Raw genomic sequence first — 15,880 nt, 5'->3', positions numbered from 1 at the left:
AGGGCAGGTGGGTCAGCAACCCAGACACAATCCCAAACGAGGACACAGAAGCCCCAAGAGGGACAGTGACGCCACTGTGGGCCCTCAGAGGGGCAGCCTCCATGCCAGGACTTAAATCCAGGTCTCTCTGCTCTCAGAACAGGGCTCTTTTCACTGCAGGATTGTTTTTCCCAGAAGGGCTGCCTTGGCTGTAATTCCTAGTCCTTTTCCCTCTCTGGAAAAGAAGGGTGCCAAAAAAGAGTGGGAGGGGGAGCAGCCCAAGACTTTAGAAGGGCAGAGAGCACCAAGTGGGTCGTGCCAACAAGGCCTCAGTGCCAGCTGAGTCAGTGACCTCCAGGCTCAAATTGGGACGTGCGGTCTGACACCCAGTGACTATTTAAATCCTGACTGTGGCCATTGGGTGCTGGGAGGCAGCAGGTGCTATGCAGAGGTCAGTGGCTTTGGCGTCAGATTGACCTGAGATTGAATCCAGGCTCCACCACTTTCTAGCTCTCTGAGCCTCGCCTGCGTCTTCTCTAAAATGGGGGCAACAGGGCAGTCGTAAGGATTCAATGAGTTAATTGTGGAATTAGTGAGTCATGTGTGTAAAGTGCCTGGTAGCTATTTATTCATTCATAGATTTATTCATTCAATAAAAAATTAAGCACCAATCATGTGTAGGGCAGCCTGCCAGTGGTGCAGCTACAATGGTGAGCAAAACAGACTCAGACCCTCATGGAGCTTAGAGTTCGGTGAGGAAGTAAGTCGTTAAACAAATGATCAGATAAATCAAAATACAGGTAGAAACTGTGATAAGGAAGGAGAAGGCAAAGTACAATGTGTTTATAAGAGTGAATGTCAGGGGATGGGGTGGGGTCAAAGGAGGCTTCCTAAGTAGTCAGTGTCTTGGGTGAGTTGTGAACGGGGGTTAACTAGGCAGCAGGTGGTTGGGAGAAGTGTTACAGGCCAAGAGAAAAGGTGTGGAAGGCACCTAGGCCAGTGGGGACAGTGGCAAAGGGGCGGAAGGGCAGAGCTTGCACGCACACACGCACGCTCACACAGGGCCTAAACAAATGAGGCATTACAGGGAAGGGAACCTGGCTTTGAAAGTGGGCTGCTCTCCAAGGGTCTCTGTACTTTTCTGCTAGTCCTTGAAAGAATGCAAGCTTTGAGGCCAACCCACCTGGGTTTGAATCTTGGCTTTGCCATCTCACCTCGGACTGTGTGACCTTGAGAAGTCTCCACACCTCCCTGTGCCTCAGGTACTCTTCTGAGAAATGAGGATAAGGATAGAGAGGCATAAGGTGGTGATGAAGATTCAGTGTGGAAATATAAAGCGTTCTGGCAAAAAGAAGGCCCTCCGAAAGCGCTGCCTGCTCTTCCCAGAATGGAGGGAGGTGAGCCTGAGGCAGCAGATCCAGCAGATGCATTTGGGAGAGAGCTGATGCAAGCGTCTTTGCACGAGGCTGGCTGTCATCTGACTTTAATTGTCATGGAAGACTGGAGCCAGGCAAGCCTGGGTTCAAATCACAGTTTCCCACTTCCTAGCAGTGTGACCTTGGGCAGGTGACTTCATCTCTCTGAACCTCAGTTCCCTTATCCGTAAGATGGGCATCATAATTATTTCTATTTCCCAGAGCTGTGAAGATTAAATGAGATAATAAATGTGAAGCATTTAGCACAGTGATTGGCACACAGTAAGCAGTTGTTGAATGTCAATTTTACTAATAATAATTATTATTGATTTCAGCAGTTACTCTCTGTACCAGGTAAGAATCTGGGGCTTTGCTCCAAGGTTCTTTGGCAACAGGAGCCTTAGTTTCTCCTTTGAGGCGATGGTGGTAGACAAGTGCTTTCAGAGGGGGTGGTGCTGGGCACTTTAATAGGAATTAAATTGGTATTAACCAATAAGGCCTAACATTGAGCATTTACTATGTGCCACCCCTGTGCTAAGGGCTTTACGTGCTTTAACTCATAAATCCTCATAGCAGTCTTGTAAGTTAGGTCCTGTTATTATCATTTTACAAATGAGATGAAAAAAGCACAGAGAGGTTAAGTGGCTTGCCCAAGGCCACCCAGTCAGGAAGCAGCAAGGCTGGAATTTAAACCCAACCTCAGAACTTGGGAGGGCTTGCTGCTCGTGAGAGCGAACCCTCCTCCTTCTTTCTCCCCCAAGAGTTAGAGTTACCATATGGAGCAAGGAATTCTTCACTGCCTGGAGCAAGTCCCCAGGTTCTGACGGCCAAGCCACATGCCTTTCCCACCAATTCTAAGAAGTTACCCCTGCCTGTTCCCTGTCCCCCGAGGCCGATAAGAGCATAGAGCAGACCCTCTTCCTCTGCAAGGGGAAGTGAAAAGACAGAGTCCCTCAGAACTGGGTCTGAGTCCCAACTTTGCCACTTATTGGCTCTGTAATCTCAGCCAAGACACACCCCCTCTTTGAGCCTCAGTTTCCTTATCTATAAAATAGGAATGATAACAGCTCTGCTTACAGGGCTGTTGTGAGGTGCAGAAAAAATAAGGCCTGCATAAACTATAAAGTGCTGTCAGCACAAGAGTGCCTCTCATTGTTGCTATGGGGACAGCAAGCACTCCAGGAAAGCAGCCCAAACCAGTATAGCAGGCAAAGTGCCATCTCTGCAAACAGTCCTGGGTTTGAGTCCCAGATCTGCCTTTTATGCCTGTGTGACCTTGGGCAAGTTATAGAACCTGGGTGAGCCTCAGTTTTCTCATCTATAGAATGGAGTGAATCATACTGATCTTGTAGACCTGTAGAGAGAACACAACGAAAGAATGCGTAAAAAGCCGGGAGCCAGTGCCTGGTACGGAACTGGCAGAGCACAGTCTGCTAAGGGATTCTAGGGGGAGAAACAAAGCAGAGGAATCACCCGAGAAGAATCACCGTGACCCCTCCATGCCATCCGTATCTGAGGGGAAGAGGGAGGAGAGAGAGCACTGTGCTCAGAGCCCAGAATGGTTTCCAGCCAATACCCTACTCTGCCATCCTTTGCTCTTGCTAGGTCCACTGCATCTCTCTCTCTCTCTCCCTCCTCGTCAAACAAGTTCTTCTCCACTGAGCAATCCCAGGGGGCCCCAAACCTCGGTTCCAGCCAAGCTTGCAGGCTTTCCCCGCCTCCACATCCTTAATCCACAGCCTTTGCATTTCATTCCTTCCACCTGGAATGCTCTCTCCTCCCGGAGCGCCTTTGATGGGGAGGAGGAGGGGGGTGCTGGAGGGAAAGGATCTGGAATGATGCGCCCCCACCTCCTCACTCCCCTCCCCTGCATCCTCCACACTGCAAGCCTGACCTCCCCCCTCCCAGCGTGGGGGACGAGGCAGCGCTAGGAGGGGGAGGGAAAGGGGGAGGACTCAGTGAAGGGCCCTCTGTGGGGTTTTTCACCTGCTCAGAAGAGGCAGACGGAAATGAAAGCTCTAGAAAAAAGCCTGCCGCTCTGCTCCCAAGGCCCCAGCTCGGTGAAGGCTCCCTGCCTTCCCACTGTGCCATCTTCTCTTCCTCCCCCTCCTCCTGCAGGCAGGTGGCACAGTCAAGGAACATGGGTAGGCGGCAGGCCAGAGAGACCTGGGTTCAAATCTCATTCCTGCCAGTTACCCAGTGAGTGACCTTATCAAGCTGTTTGGCTGCTTCCACCTCATTTCTTTGTAAAAGGACGCAATCCCTGCCTCTCAGGCTGCTGTGAGGACTAAGCAAGACGCCCAATGAAAGTGCTTGACACAACTGAACTGCTCAGCATTGGAGATGATAACAATGAGAGCAAGCCCACACAGTGCCCCTGTGTGCCTGGCACAGCTCTCAGCACCTGGCCCTTATTAGCCTGTTTAATTCCTGATGAAGTAGGTACCATACTAGCCCCATTTTATAGATGAGGAAACTGAGGCACAGAGAGATTCTGTAACTTGCCTAAGGTCACACAGCCAGTCAGAGGCAGAGCTTCATCTCTGTTCTTACCCACCACACTATGGTGTGCTCAGGGATAGTTCTCATGATGATTATTATTATCATTTGTTTTTGTTTTGTTTTTTTGAGGAAGATTAGCCCTGAGCTAACATCTGCTGCCAGTCCTCCTCTTTTTGCTGAGGAAGACAGGCCCTGAGCTAACATCCGTGCCCATGTTCCTCTACTTTATATGTGGGACGCCTGCCACAGCATGGCTTGATAAGCAGTGCCATGTCTGCATCCGGGATCCGAACCAGCAAACCCCGGGCCGCCAAAGCAGAACATGCACACTTAACCACTGCGTCACCGGAACGGCCCCTATTATTATTTGTTTTTATCTGTGCTAACTCTGTGCCCTCTTAGTACATGTTATTCTCTTTCCTCCCACCTTCAAAATCCTGCCTGAATTTTCCCTCCTTTGTGACATCTTCCAGTCTATTCGTTTAATGAGGATAGATTGCTATCTGCTCTAGCCAGGACTGTGCAGGGCACTGGGGACCAAGGGATCAATCCGCCCCATCTCTGCCCTCAAGTGGCTCCCAATCTGGTGAAGGAGAAAGACAATAAAAGTTACAGTCAAAGAGGGAGACACTAATTGTAGCAGGAGCTGTGAGCTCACAGAAGCATAGAACTTAACTGGGGGGTTGGAGCACGTTTACAAGGAAGGGTCATTTGAGTGGGGTCTTTTTCTTTATTTTTAATGGAAGATTTTTTTTTTCAGTTTTTTTTTTTTTCCTTTTTCCCCCCAACGCCCCCCCCCCCCGTCCATAGTTGCATATTTTAGTTGTGGGTCCTTCTAGTTGTGGCATGTGGAACGCCGCCTCAGCATGGCCTGGTGAGCGGTGCCATGTCCACGCCCAGGATCCAAAGCGGCGAAATTCTGGGCCACCGAAGCAGAGCTCGCGAACTTAACCACTCGGCCACAGGGCTGGCCTCTGAGTGGGGTCTTGAAGGGTAAGTAGGAGTTCCTCAGACAGAGTTATGAAGTGGGGACATAAAATATGATATGTAGTGCAGACCCTGCAAAGGGGCCTGAATCAATAAAGGCTAGAGATTAACATGTCTGGAGTTAGTTCTATGCCAGGCCCTGTACTGGGCACTGCACGTTTAGAGGTGGAAAGATGTTACCTGGGCCCTCAGGGAGCTTACCCACTTGGCATGGGGGGACAGAAAGCAGCAAATAAAGCAAAAATATCGATATTAAAGAAAAATCCAGAGGGGCTTTGGGACTACCAAAAAGAGACCTAAACGTGTCGAGGGATGAGTGAAGGCTTCGTGGAGGAGTAGCGATGTCTAGGCTGAGACTCAAAGATCAGAGCCGGAGTGTGTCACCGACTGCCACCCCCACCCATGTATAAATTCAACATACAAACAATACTAACTATAAAATAAGAGTCAGGAACTCCAATTAAGTTCTAATTTTTCCCAGGAACACTATTTAAATGTTTTTTTTTTTTTAAATTATGAAACAGGGGCTGGCCCCGTGGCCGAGTCATTAAGTTCGCGCGCTCTGCTGCAGGCGGCCCAGTGTTTCGTCGGTTCGAATCCTGGGCGCGGACATGGCACTGCTCGTCAGACCACGCTGAGGCAGCGTCCCACATGCCACAACTAGAAGGACCCACAACGAAGAATATACAACTATGTACCGGGGGGCTTTGGGGAGAAAAAGGAAAAAATAAAATCTTTAAAAAAAAAAAAAGAAAAAAAAAATTATGAAACATCAAATGATTTTTTTTAAATGATGTTTTTAGTGCCCCTGCTTTGCTGGTGCCCTAAACACATGCTTGCTCTTTGGGTAATCTGGCCGGGTGACAGGCCTGAGGGTGTTAGCCAGGTAAGAGATGGAGAAGGGTGTGGCAGGCAGAGGGAGTTTCACATGCAAAGGCCCAGAGGCAAGAGAAAAGATGGCACTTTGTAGGGGGAAAAGAAGTCCTTTGATGAGGGCTGGCGAGTGAGAGTGCGAAGAGGTGGGGGTGGAGATGTGGACCTGCATTCTAAGGGTGCTGGGGAGGCACAGAAGGGCCTTAACGGGGATGTGCCATGAGCAAATGGCCCTTTGCAAGATCACTTGGTATCTTTCTAGGGACCTATTTGTGGTCTGAATTCATTCATTCAAGAGACACCGCCTACCTACTATGTTTCAAGCAGTGACCCAGGCGCTGGGGCTCAGCAGATAATTAAGAGTTCTGCAGACAGAGCAAGCCATGGCAGGGACATGGAGTGCCACGCCTCCAGAGGGGTCTGAGTGGGTAAAGGCTTGGCGTGTGAAAGTGTATGACTTTCAAAAAGAAAGCCAAGCCCTGTGCTGGACAAGGAAGTTGTGAGATGGGAGATGGCACTCAGGAAACTTGGTGGGTGGTTGTGTGGAGAGACCAGTGATTCATAAGACAGAGAATAAAGGAATGCAGGCAGGAGTGGAGGCAGTGGGTTAGGGGTGAAAAATCCTGCTCTTGTAACCTCCTTAGAAGGTGGCCAAGTGGGCAGAGGCCCCAGCCAACGCCTTTAGCCCCCCATGCTTTCTTAGCCCTGCCGAGCCCTGCCGCTTGTGTCCTCCAGGCTCCAGAAGTCAGAGCAAACCCTGGGGAAGTAGAGAGGCGGGCGAGAAAGGGGCGGGTGGGAGACAAGCCCAGGCCTCTCACCCCAGCAGGGCCTTCCTTCCCAGCAGCGGCTGGAGCCAGCCCGGCTGAGGAGCCAGAGGTTACAGGGAAGGATTAAGGAGTTGGTTGCTTTTTTACCCAAACTGTGGCTGCATTTGTCTCTCTTTCTCTCTCTCTCTTTTTTTTTTTTAAAGAAAAATGTTCCTGTACACGCACCCGGAGGCTCTTGCAGGAGGCGGCTGTTGGAGAAACGGGAAAACAAGCCAAGAAACAAGAGAGAGGAAAAAGACCACGCCTCGCCTGGCAGATTCCTAATGGCCCAGGAGACCCAGGCTTTACAGTGGGAGGCCGGTGGGGGCTGGCTCGGGTGGGAGGGAAGGGCAGGCCGAAGGACAGTCACTTGCTGACCGGTGACCTTGGGCGGGATGCTGCCTGCTTCCCCCTGGTGAGAATGGGAAAGAGGGGACGGGCAGAGTTGGCCGGCTGAGGTCACAGGAAGGCCCCTTCCAGCCTGAAATGCGATCTCGGGATGTGGGGCCTGCCAACCTGCAGCGACCCTGGGCCAGCAGAGATGAAAGGCTGCCTGTCCCCAGCTTCCGGACCCCTGAGGCCCCAGTGCCTCAAACTTGAAGGGCAGCAAAGCTGTTGCAGCTGGCTAGAGCCAGTTGCTGGGCTCCCCACCCCACCTGATGTCGTCCAACTCTCCCTTCCCTGTTTTGCAGAGGACGCTCTGGCCCAGAGAAGGCTGGTGACCTGCCTGAGGTCACACAGCAAGTTGGAGGCCGAGCCAGGACTCATCACCACAAAGTCTTTGGACTCGAAATCCAGGCCTTGTAGCCTTTCCCAGAAACTTGGCTGACTGGGGGCTTACCCTGGGGAGTTGGAGAGACCCAAGGCTAGGGAGGAGAGTTGGGAGCTGTGTCTGTTTGAAGTCACGACTTAATGTTGACTAAAGCGCCTTTTTTTTTTAAGACAAAAAGAACGTTCCAGGCTCCTGCCATGAGCCTGGACTTGCTCTGCTGGCAGGGGAAGGAATGCAGCTCTGGCCGCCACAGCTGCTGGTGGCCAGCTGCGGCCTCCACTCCCGCTGCTCCCGCCCCAGCAGGCAAAGGGACAAAGGCCTCTCTTCAGGCCTGTCCCCTCCAGCCCCCTGGATCGGTGGGGGCAGAGCATCACCCAGGAGGCTTGGTCACTGACCAGCTAAGTCTCTGTTCCTCTCTGGGCCTTAGTGCCCTTTCTGAAAAATGGGAGCAGAATATCTGCCTGCCCTACTTCTCAGTGCTGTTTTCAGGCTCCAAAGGGGTAAAGTTACAGAAATATAGACCTCTCAGCACCTCCTTCTGCCTGGGGGTCTGCCTCCTTATCAACCCTTCTGCCTCAAATGCCCCTCCTCCCTCCTGCTTTCCCTGGCCAGCCCCAGCTCACTCAGCTCAGCGGGGCCATCCCTCGCTCTGGGGAGTCTTCCCTCACCTGCAGACTGCCCTGCTCCTTCAGGGTGTTTATCACTGTTGTAATTAAATAATTAATTGTGTAATTGGATCTGTCTCCCCACTAAAATGTGAACTCTGTAGTAATAACAGCTGACACTAAATGCTTACCTGGTGCCAGAAACTTCACATGTATTCACCTGTTTAATCGCTGTGGCCGGTACTGTTAGTTTCCCCATCTTACAGATGAGAAAACTGAGACGATGAAAGGTTCAGGAACTCACCTGAAGTCACAGCAATTTGGAGGCTGAGTCAGGACTCCGCACAAAGAAGTTGCAGAACCAGGATTCAAATCCAGACCCCAGGCTGTAACCACTACCCCACTAACGAGGCAGGTTCAGCTTGTCGCCCACCTATCCCCAGCTGCCAGAACATCTGGCATACAGTAGGTGCTCCATATATGTCCACCGAATGAATACATAAACAGGGGATGAACACACATGAGCATCTGGAGGAGAATAAAGCACCCTCCAGGAATGAGTTTTGCAGGTATCATGTGTGGAGCTGAGCCGCGGTGGGGTCGGGGGTGCCCAATATGTTGTTAAAGATATTATTGGGCTTCTTTCTGGAGCACAGAGGCCAAAAACCTGGGACATCCTTCTTCTCAGGATGACTCCTCCTTCCACTTCATCTGCCAGAGTCAATCAGTGCCCAGGTTCTGCTTCTTGTCTCCCCAAGGCACCCCCTCTTATCTGTCCTTCAACCCCTATCTTTTTCTTGGGTTTTTGCAGCAACTTGTGCACAGGTGTCTGTCTCTAATTTCTCCTTCAAAGTGGGCATCTTAAAACAAAAAGCTGGGGCCGGCCCGGTGGCGCAGCAGTTAAGTTCGCACGTTTGGATTCGGTGGCCCCAGGGTTTGCTGGTTCGGATCTCGGGCGTGGACATGGCACTGCTTGGCAAGCCATGCTGTGGCAGGCGTCCCACATATAAAGTAGAGGAAGATGGGCAAGGATGTTAGCTCAGGGCTAATCTTCCTCAAAAAATAAGTAAATAAAATAAAAACAGAAAGCTAATTGTGGGTGCCATCCCTCTTTACCTGTCCCTCACTAATGAACCTTCCGTGGCTCCCCATTGCTGTCTGGATAAAGCCCACACTCCTCACCAAGTCTTCTGCCACCCAACCCCTGCCTCCAGCCCTCCCACCTCACCTCCTGCCCCTCTCCTCCATATGTTCTTTGCCCAAGCCGCTCTATGTAGTAGAAGTTAAGAGCATGGAAGCAGACAGACCAGGTTTAAGTCTCATTTCTGCTACTTACCAGCTGTGGGAGTTTGAAAACAAGTCTGTTCTCTCTAAGCCTCAGTTACCACATCTGGAAAATGGGCATTATTATAAGACCCACCTCACAGAGTCATTGTAAGGATTAAATGAATACATAAGGTGCTGAGCACAGTACCTGACACTCTCAGTAGTCACTATAATTCTTATACTTTCTTCTGCCACAAAGAGCATTTCTTACTGTCACTCTTAATCTTTATGGCCCAGCTTAAATGTCACCTCTCAGAGGCAATGGTCTTGACGTCCATACTCTGTTCTCCAGGTGGAATCAGTCTCCCTTTCTATCCTCGCTTGCACTTTGCACCTCTTGTAATGCTGTTACACTCTCTTTCCCTCATTACCCCGAGAGTTCTCAGAAAGCAGGAACACTATGCTTAACTCTAGCACAGTGCCCGGCATGCAGCAAGTGCTCAATAAATGTTGGTCGAATTGAATGGAGTCCCCACCCTCAGTGCCTTTCTTCCTGAGCACCTTGTGTGGAGGAGGCCTGAGTGATGAGACAGCTGGTCTCTGCTGGGACCCGGTTGCCTGGCTCCCACTCTGGCTCTGGCGCCGGGTGTATTGGTATGTGTGGGAGTGGGAGTGAGTGGAGGAAACTCCTGACCTCTGGGCTCTTTCTTCCCGGCTCCTGGGCGGGACTCTTCAGTTCTCCGAGGGAGGGAGAGAGGAGGGGAGGAGGTCCAGGAGCTGAGCAGGGCTGAGGTGGGGCTATAGCAGGCGTTAGGGCGTGGGCGGGAGCTGGCAGACTCTGGCTTCTCTAAGTCCAGGGCTGGGCCTGGCAGGACAGGGCCTCACAGCCAAGTCCCCGCCTGCAATGCCCCGCCTCATCCTGGCACCTGGATTAGGTGACTTTTCAAGTTGTAAAACTGCATCTTGATTTGCAAGGAAGCAGAATCCAAGCCTGGCCTTGTCTGGCTGCTGAGCAGGGAGAAAGGGGAGTGTTTCCTTTCATTCTCCTTTCTGTGTAGGCAACACCTTGCGATCCTGGGCGCATCAAAGAAGCTAATACTCGATTTTGCAAACCCAGGTTCAGGTCACATTATCCCCAAGTGTTGCTGCAGTTGCTGTTCCTGCCCACCACCCTCCACACTTAAAACCCTTCTCTGGCTGCCTAGTGCCCTCAGGATAAACTCCCAACTCCTAACCCAACCGTAAAGCCCTGGGTGGTCTGGCCCCTGCCTCCTCCTGGACTTTCTCTCACTTCGCTCTCCCCCTGCCTTCACTTCTTCTGACCTCTTCTCACCTTTTCCCACACACTCTGCTCCTTCTTTCCTCTGGGCCTTTACACATTCTGTTTTCTCTGTCTTGAATGCTTTTCCCCATCCCCTGATAATTTTGTTGTATGTTTGGTGCTTTTGATGCCTGAGAAATCTTTGCCTATCCCAAGATCATGGAGATATTCCCGTGTATTTTCTTCTAGAAGCTTTATAGTGTTAGCTTTCACATTTAGGTCCATGATTGATCTTGAATTAATTTTTTTTTTTCTGAGGAAGATTCAGCCTGAGCTAACATCTGTGCCAATCTTCCTCTATTTTGTACGTGGGTTGCCACCACAGCATGGCCACTGCCAAGTGGTGTAAGTCCGCACCCAGGAACCAAACCTGGGCTGCCAAAGTGGAGTGTGCTGAACTTACCTACTAGGCCACGGGGCTGGCCCCTTGAATTAATTATTAGTATTATTTTTTAAGATTTTATTTTTCCAGGGCCAGCCCGGTGGCACAGCGGTTAAGTTCACATGTTCCACTTCAGCGGCCTTGCGTTCGCCGGTTTGGATCCTGCGTGCGGACATGGCACCACTCAGAAAGCCATGCTGTGGCAAGCATCCCACATATAAAGTAGAGGAAGATGGGCATGCATATTAACTCAGGGCCAGTCTTCCTCAGCAAAAAGAGGAGGATTGGAAGCAGATATTAGGCCAGGGCTGATCTTCCTCAGAAAAAAAAAGATTTTATTTTTCCTTTTTCTCCCCAAAGCCCCCCAGTACATAGTTGTGTATTTTTAGTTGTGGGATCCTCTAGTTGTGGCATGTGGGATGCTGCCTCAGCATGGCCTGATGAGAGGTGCCATGTCCGCGCCCAGGATTTGAACCAGCGAAACCCTGGGCTGCTGAAGCAGAACGCACAAACCTAACCACTCGGCCACGGGGCCAGCCCCTAATTAGTTGTTTAATGTCTTTTATCTCCTCTGTTGCACTCTAGCTCTGTGAGCTCAATGCTTGTGACTGTCTTTTTAAAAACTTTTTCCTGAAATATACATTCAGAAAAGTGCACATATCAAAATGTACAGCTTGATGAATTTTCACAAACTGAGCACATCCGTGTAACTGGTATCCAGATCAAGATGCAGAATGTTTTGATGAAGAACATCTCCTGTACCCGAGAGCCCCCTCGAACTCCTTCCAGCAATGACTGCCTTTTTTGCTCTTATATTCTCAGCACTCAGCACAGAGCCTGGCATTATTAGGCTCTCAAAAAAATCTTTGTTGAATGAATGAATTAGTTAGTGATGCTTAATTCTTCTTCAAAGAACTCTACAGGGCATCACCCCCGGCTCTAGCCCTAGCTTGGTTGAGGAGGTCCCTTCTGCTTTCTGGGTCTCAGTTTGCTTGTTTGTGAAATGGGGGTGGACAGAGGGAGATTGGACTAATAATCACTTTGGGATTTTCCAGATATGGCATTTGGGGCAGTACTAACCCCCAGGTTCTGACAATACATTGTCGGGAAATATTCTGGGCTCCTGACCGAAAATGAGGACCTGGGAGAATTAGAAACTGGATCCAGGTGGAACATCAGAAGCCTGGGCCTGAGAGTCAGAAGAACTGGATTTGAGTCCTGGCCTGGCCTCTGGGTGACCTTGGGCAAGTCCCTTCCCCTCCATAGGCCTCCTGGGTTTCTTCACCTGAAATCAGGGCTAGGTTGACCTCAAAAGCTTGAAGAAAAGAGATGCTGGCTCCAGGCCTCTGAGCACCAAGGTTCAGTTCCTGGAACATGGGCAACTCTGGCCCTGGGCTCCTCCCTGCCAGGCACTGCAAGGGGAGAGGGAAGCACGCAATGTGATAACTGCCCTGGGGAAGGGAACTCTCAGTCTGGCCAGAGGGACCCAATGTTCAGCCAGGAACCAAATGGAAAATGGGCTGATGGTCGAAGTGATTCTCTACGTGTGGGGCTGAAGGGAGAGGAGCTGGAGTGTTCCAAGTAGGAGTAGGAGACCTGGGGGTGGGGATGGGGGTGGGGGGAAGACAGAGATGGCTTCCTGGGGGAGAAGCCTTTGGAAATTGGCAGGGCAGCCCGGGGGCGCTTCCCAGAGATGGGAGGAGGCAGGAAGGAGGAAATTGGGTCCAGGTGACCACAGAGCAGCAACTTGGCCAGGGAGTAGGGGAGGCGGGGCTGGCGGGAGTTTGGGCAGCCGCCCCACAGCTGGGCCTTGAAGGGGAAGGGAGGGTGGGGGCCGCCGCCTCGGCCTCCGCCCTGGCCCTGGGAAAGCGCCATCTTCTCAGGCCACAGGCTGGGAAGGAGGGCATAGCTGTGAGCTCAGGCCAGAGGGCCCTCTCTCTGAGCCACCCACAGGGCCCTGCCCAGCTGTCCTGGGGCTGCAGGACAGAGGGTGAGGAGCAGAGTCAAGCCCTAGTCCCCCAGCTCCTTCCACAAGGCCCTCCCTTCAGCTTGGATCGCATTTCTGCCTCTTCCTAGCTTTACAACCAGGGGGCACTCAGAGCACCTTTACTGTATCCCATTTCCCAGGGCAGATGACTGAAGCAGAGCGGTTGCTAGCCAAGTTAAGGAACTGAGTTCTAACTAGGATAATGATAATAGCCAGCAGAGCCTAGAGTTAAGAGCTTGACTGCCAATGTTCAACTCCTAGCTCTGCCACTTATGAGCTGTGTGACCTTAGGCAAGTCCCTTAACCCTTCTGTGCCTCAGTTTCCTGATCTGTAACGTGGGATGATAGTATTACCTATACGATAGGGTTGCTGTGAGGATTAAATGAGATAATCTATGGAAAGCATTTAGCTATAAAGCACCACTGCCTCAGAGGCAGTAAAACAAACAGGCTTTGGAGTCACTCCTCTGGTCTGAGCCTCAGTTTCTTTATCTCTAAAATGGTGCTAATAGTCCTTGCCTTTCAGGGCATTTGTCAAGATTAGGAAGGGCAAGGGCCGGCCCATGGCCAAGTGATTAAGTTTGCATGCTCCTCTTCGGCAGCCCCAGGGTTTCGCTGGTTCAGATCTCGGGTGTGGACGTGGCACGGCTCATCAGGCCATGCTGAGGCGGCGTCCCACATAGCAGAGCCAGAAGGACCTACAACTAGAATATACAACTATGTACTGGGGGGCTTTGCAGAGAAGAAGAAGAAGTAGAAGAAAAAAAAGATTGGCAACAGATGTTAGCTCAGGGCCAATCTTCAAAAAAAAAAAAAAAGATTAGGAAGGGCAAGCTGGTCCCCAATAAGAGTATACCAGAACCCCTTCTCCTCTCCCATCCCCTCCCTGCCCACCACCTGCATATTCAAGCTCTGTTCACCCATTTCCAGCAAACAGCTACCCCTTGGCCACTCTCAGGCCTGGGAATCTACCTGGCAGTGGGGTTTGGACTAGGCAAGGCCCATCCAGGCCCTGGAAGCCAGCTCAAGGGATTCTGGGATCTGGTACCTAGAGCGGGGCTGGAAGGAGGTGGAAGAGGGCTCCAGGTGGGCAGGGCCTCTTCACCTCCCTGACTTCTCACTCCATGGGAAGGGCCCAGCAGAGGAGACTAGAGAGGCCCTATGAAATGAGGGGGCTCCTCCCTGCCTGCTTGCCTGGGCCTAAGGGCCAAACTGAGAATAAACAACAAAGCCGAGGACAGCACATAGCAGACACTTGGGAAATAATAATAATGGCTGCCATTCATTATCTTCACAACAACCCTTAAAAGCAAGCACTACTGAGCCCATTTTGAAGACGAAGAAACTGAGACTCAGAGAGGTGAAGTCACTTGCTTGGGGTCACACAGCTCTATCTGTCTGATTCTGAAGGGGCTGCTAGCCAAGGGAAGGGAAACCCAAGGTCACCAGCAGATCCTTGTTGAGACTGGGCCAGGAGCTAAGTGCAGGACTGGGCATGGTGTCTGTCCTAGGATGATGACCAGACCCACTCAGGATAGAGGAGTTTAATTTACCCTCAGAAACCTGTCTTTCAGCCTGTCTCACAACCCTCTAGTAGCGTTCTAGGTAAAGTTATATAGCATTCCAGCTAAAGCTCTGTGTTCATTCTACACATTTGCACAACCCTCCTGTGTGGAGCCACATGCTGCGTTCCGGGGACCTTGGATGAATCAGCCTAGGACACTGCCCTCTAAGTGCTGCTAGTCTGGAACGGGAGGCAGATACACAGCTAGAAAACACTATTATAGGGCGAGGTAGAGCAGGGCCTAAGCACATGAGTTGTGGCAACCAACTCCCTGGGTTCAAGTCCCAGCTCTATCCCTTATCGCCTTTGGAGACTGGGCCCGTCACTTAACCTTTCTGAACTTCAGTTTCACATGAGTAAAATGGGCATGATGATAAGATACTTTCTTACAAGACAAGCCACGAGGATTAATAAAATCATGAACATGAAGTGCTTATATAAAGTCTAGGACATGGAAGGAAGCATTCCATGAGTATTAACTATCTGTGATTAAGTGTTATGAGGGGGCCAGCCCAGTGGCGCAGCGGTTAAGTTCGCATGTTCTGCCTCGGTGGCCCGGGGTTCGCTGGTTCGGATGCTGGGTGTGGACATGGCACCGCTTGTCAAGCCATGCCGTGGCAGGCGTCCCACATATAAAGTAGAGGAAGATGGGCACGGATGTTAGCTCAGGGCCAGTCTTCCTCAGCAAAAAGAGGGGGATTGGTGGCGGATGTTAGCTCAGGGCTAATTTTCCTAAAAAAAAAGGTGTTATGGGAGGATAGAGGAGAGACGTATTTTTGTTGGGGAACAGGGGTCAGGAGAGGCTTCTTGGAGGAGGGGACATCTGTGTTTGGCCCTGAAGGATGAAGAATTCACCTGGAGAAGTAGGGAAGGGCATTCCTGGAGGAATGAACTACATGGACAAAGGCCCAGAGACATGGAAGGATATGACCTGTTTGGGTGTGGCTGAGCAGAGTCAGCTGGGAGGAGTGATAGGAAATGAGGCTGGAAAGGCTGTTTTAAGGGCCTCAAGTGCCTCGCTGCCAAGTTTGGACTTTAAAGGACTGGGGACAGAGCAGGACTTTAAGAGCTGGGAAGGGACATCATTGTGCTTATTTTAGAAACATGATGCTAACTGTAGTGTGGAGAGTGAACGGGAAGGGGAGAGACTGGGTGTCGTGGAGCAGATCGGAGCAGGAGCACCCTTGGGTTAAAGTCCCCTGTGTCCCCCCCTCCGGCCCCAGCCTGCAGAGCAGGCTCTGACCTTGCTTACTTCCCGCCTGCCCGCATGCTCTTCTCTCTGCGTGGGATATCTTCCCCCTGCCTTTGTCTGGCTAATTCCTTGTCTTCCCTCAGGTCTCACTTGAGCCACACTTTCTCTTGGAAGCTCTTCTTGGCACCCCAGGTCTAGATCAGGTCCTCCTGCTCCTTCTGGGAGCACT

The sequence above is a fragment of the Equus quagga genome, chromosome 5 (genome assembly GCF_021613505.1).
Source record: "Equus quagga isolate Etosha38 chromosome 5, UCLA_HA_Equagga_1.0, whole genome shotgun sequence".
Classification (NCBI taxonomy): Eukaryota; Metazoa; Chordata; class Mammalia; order Perissodactyla; family Equidae; genus Equus; species Equus quagga.
Note: the sequence above shows the minus strand (reverse complement) of the source record.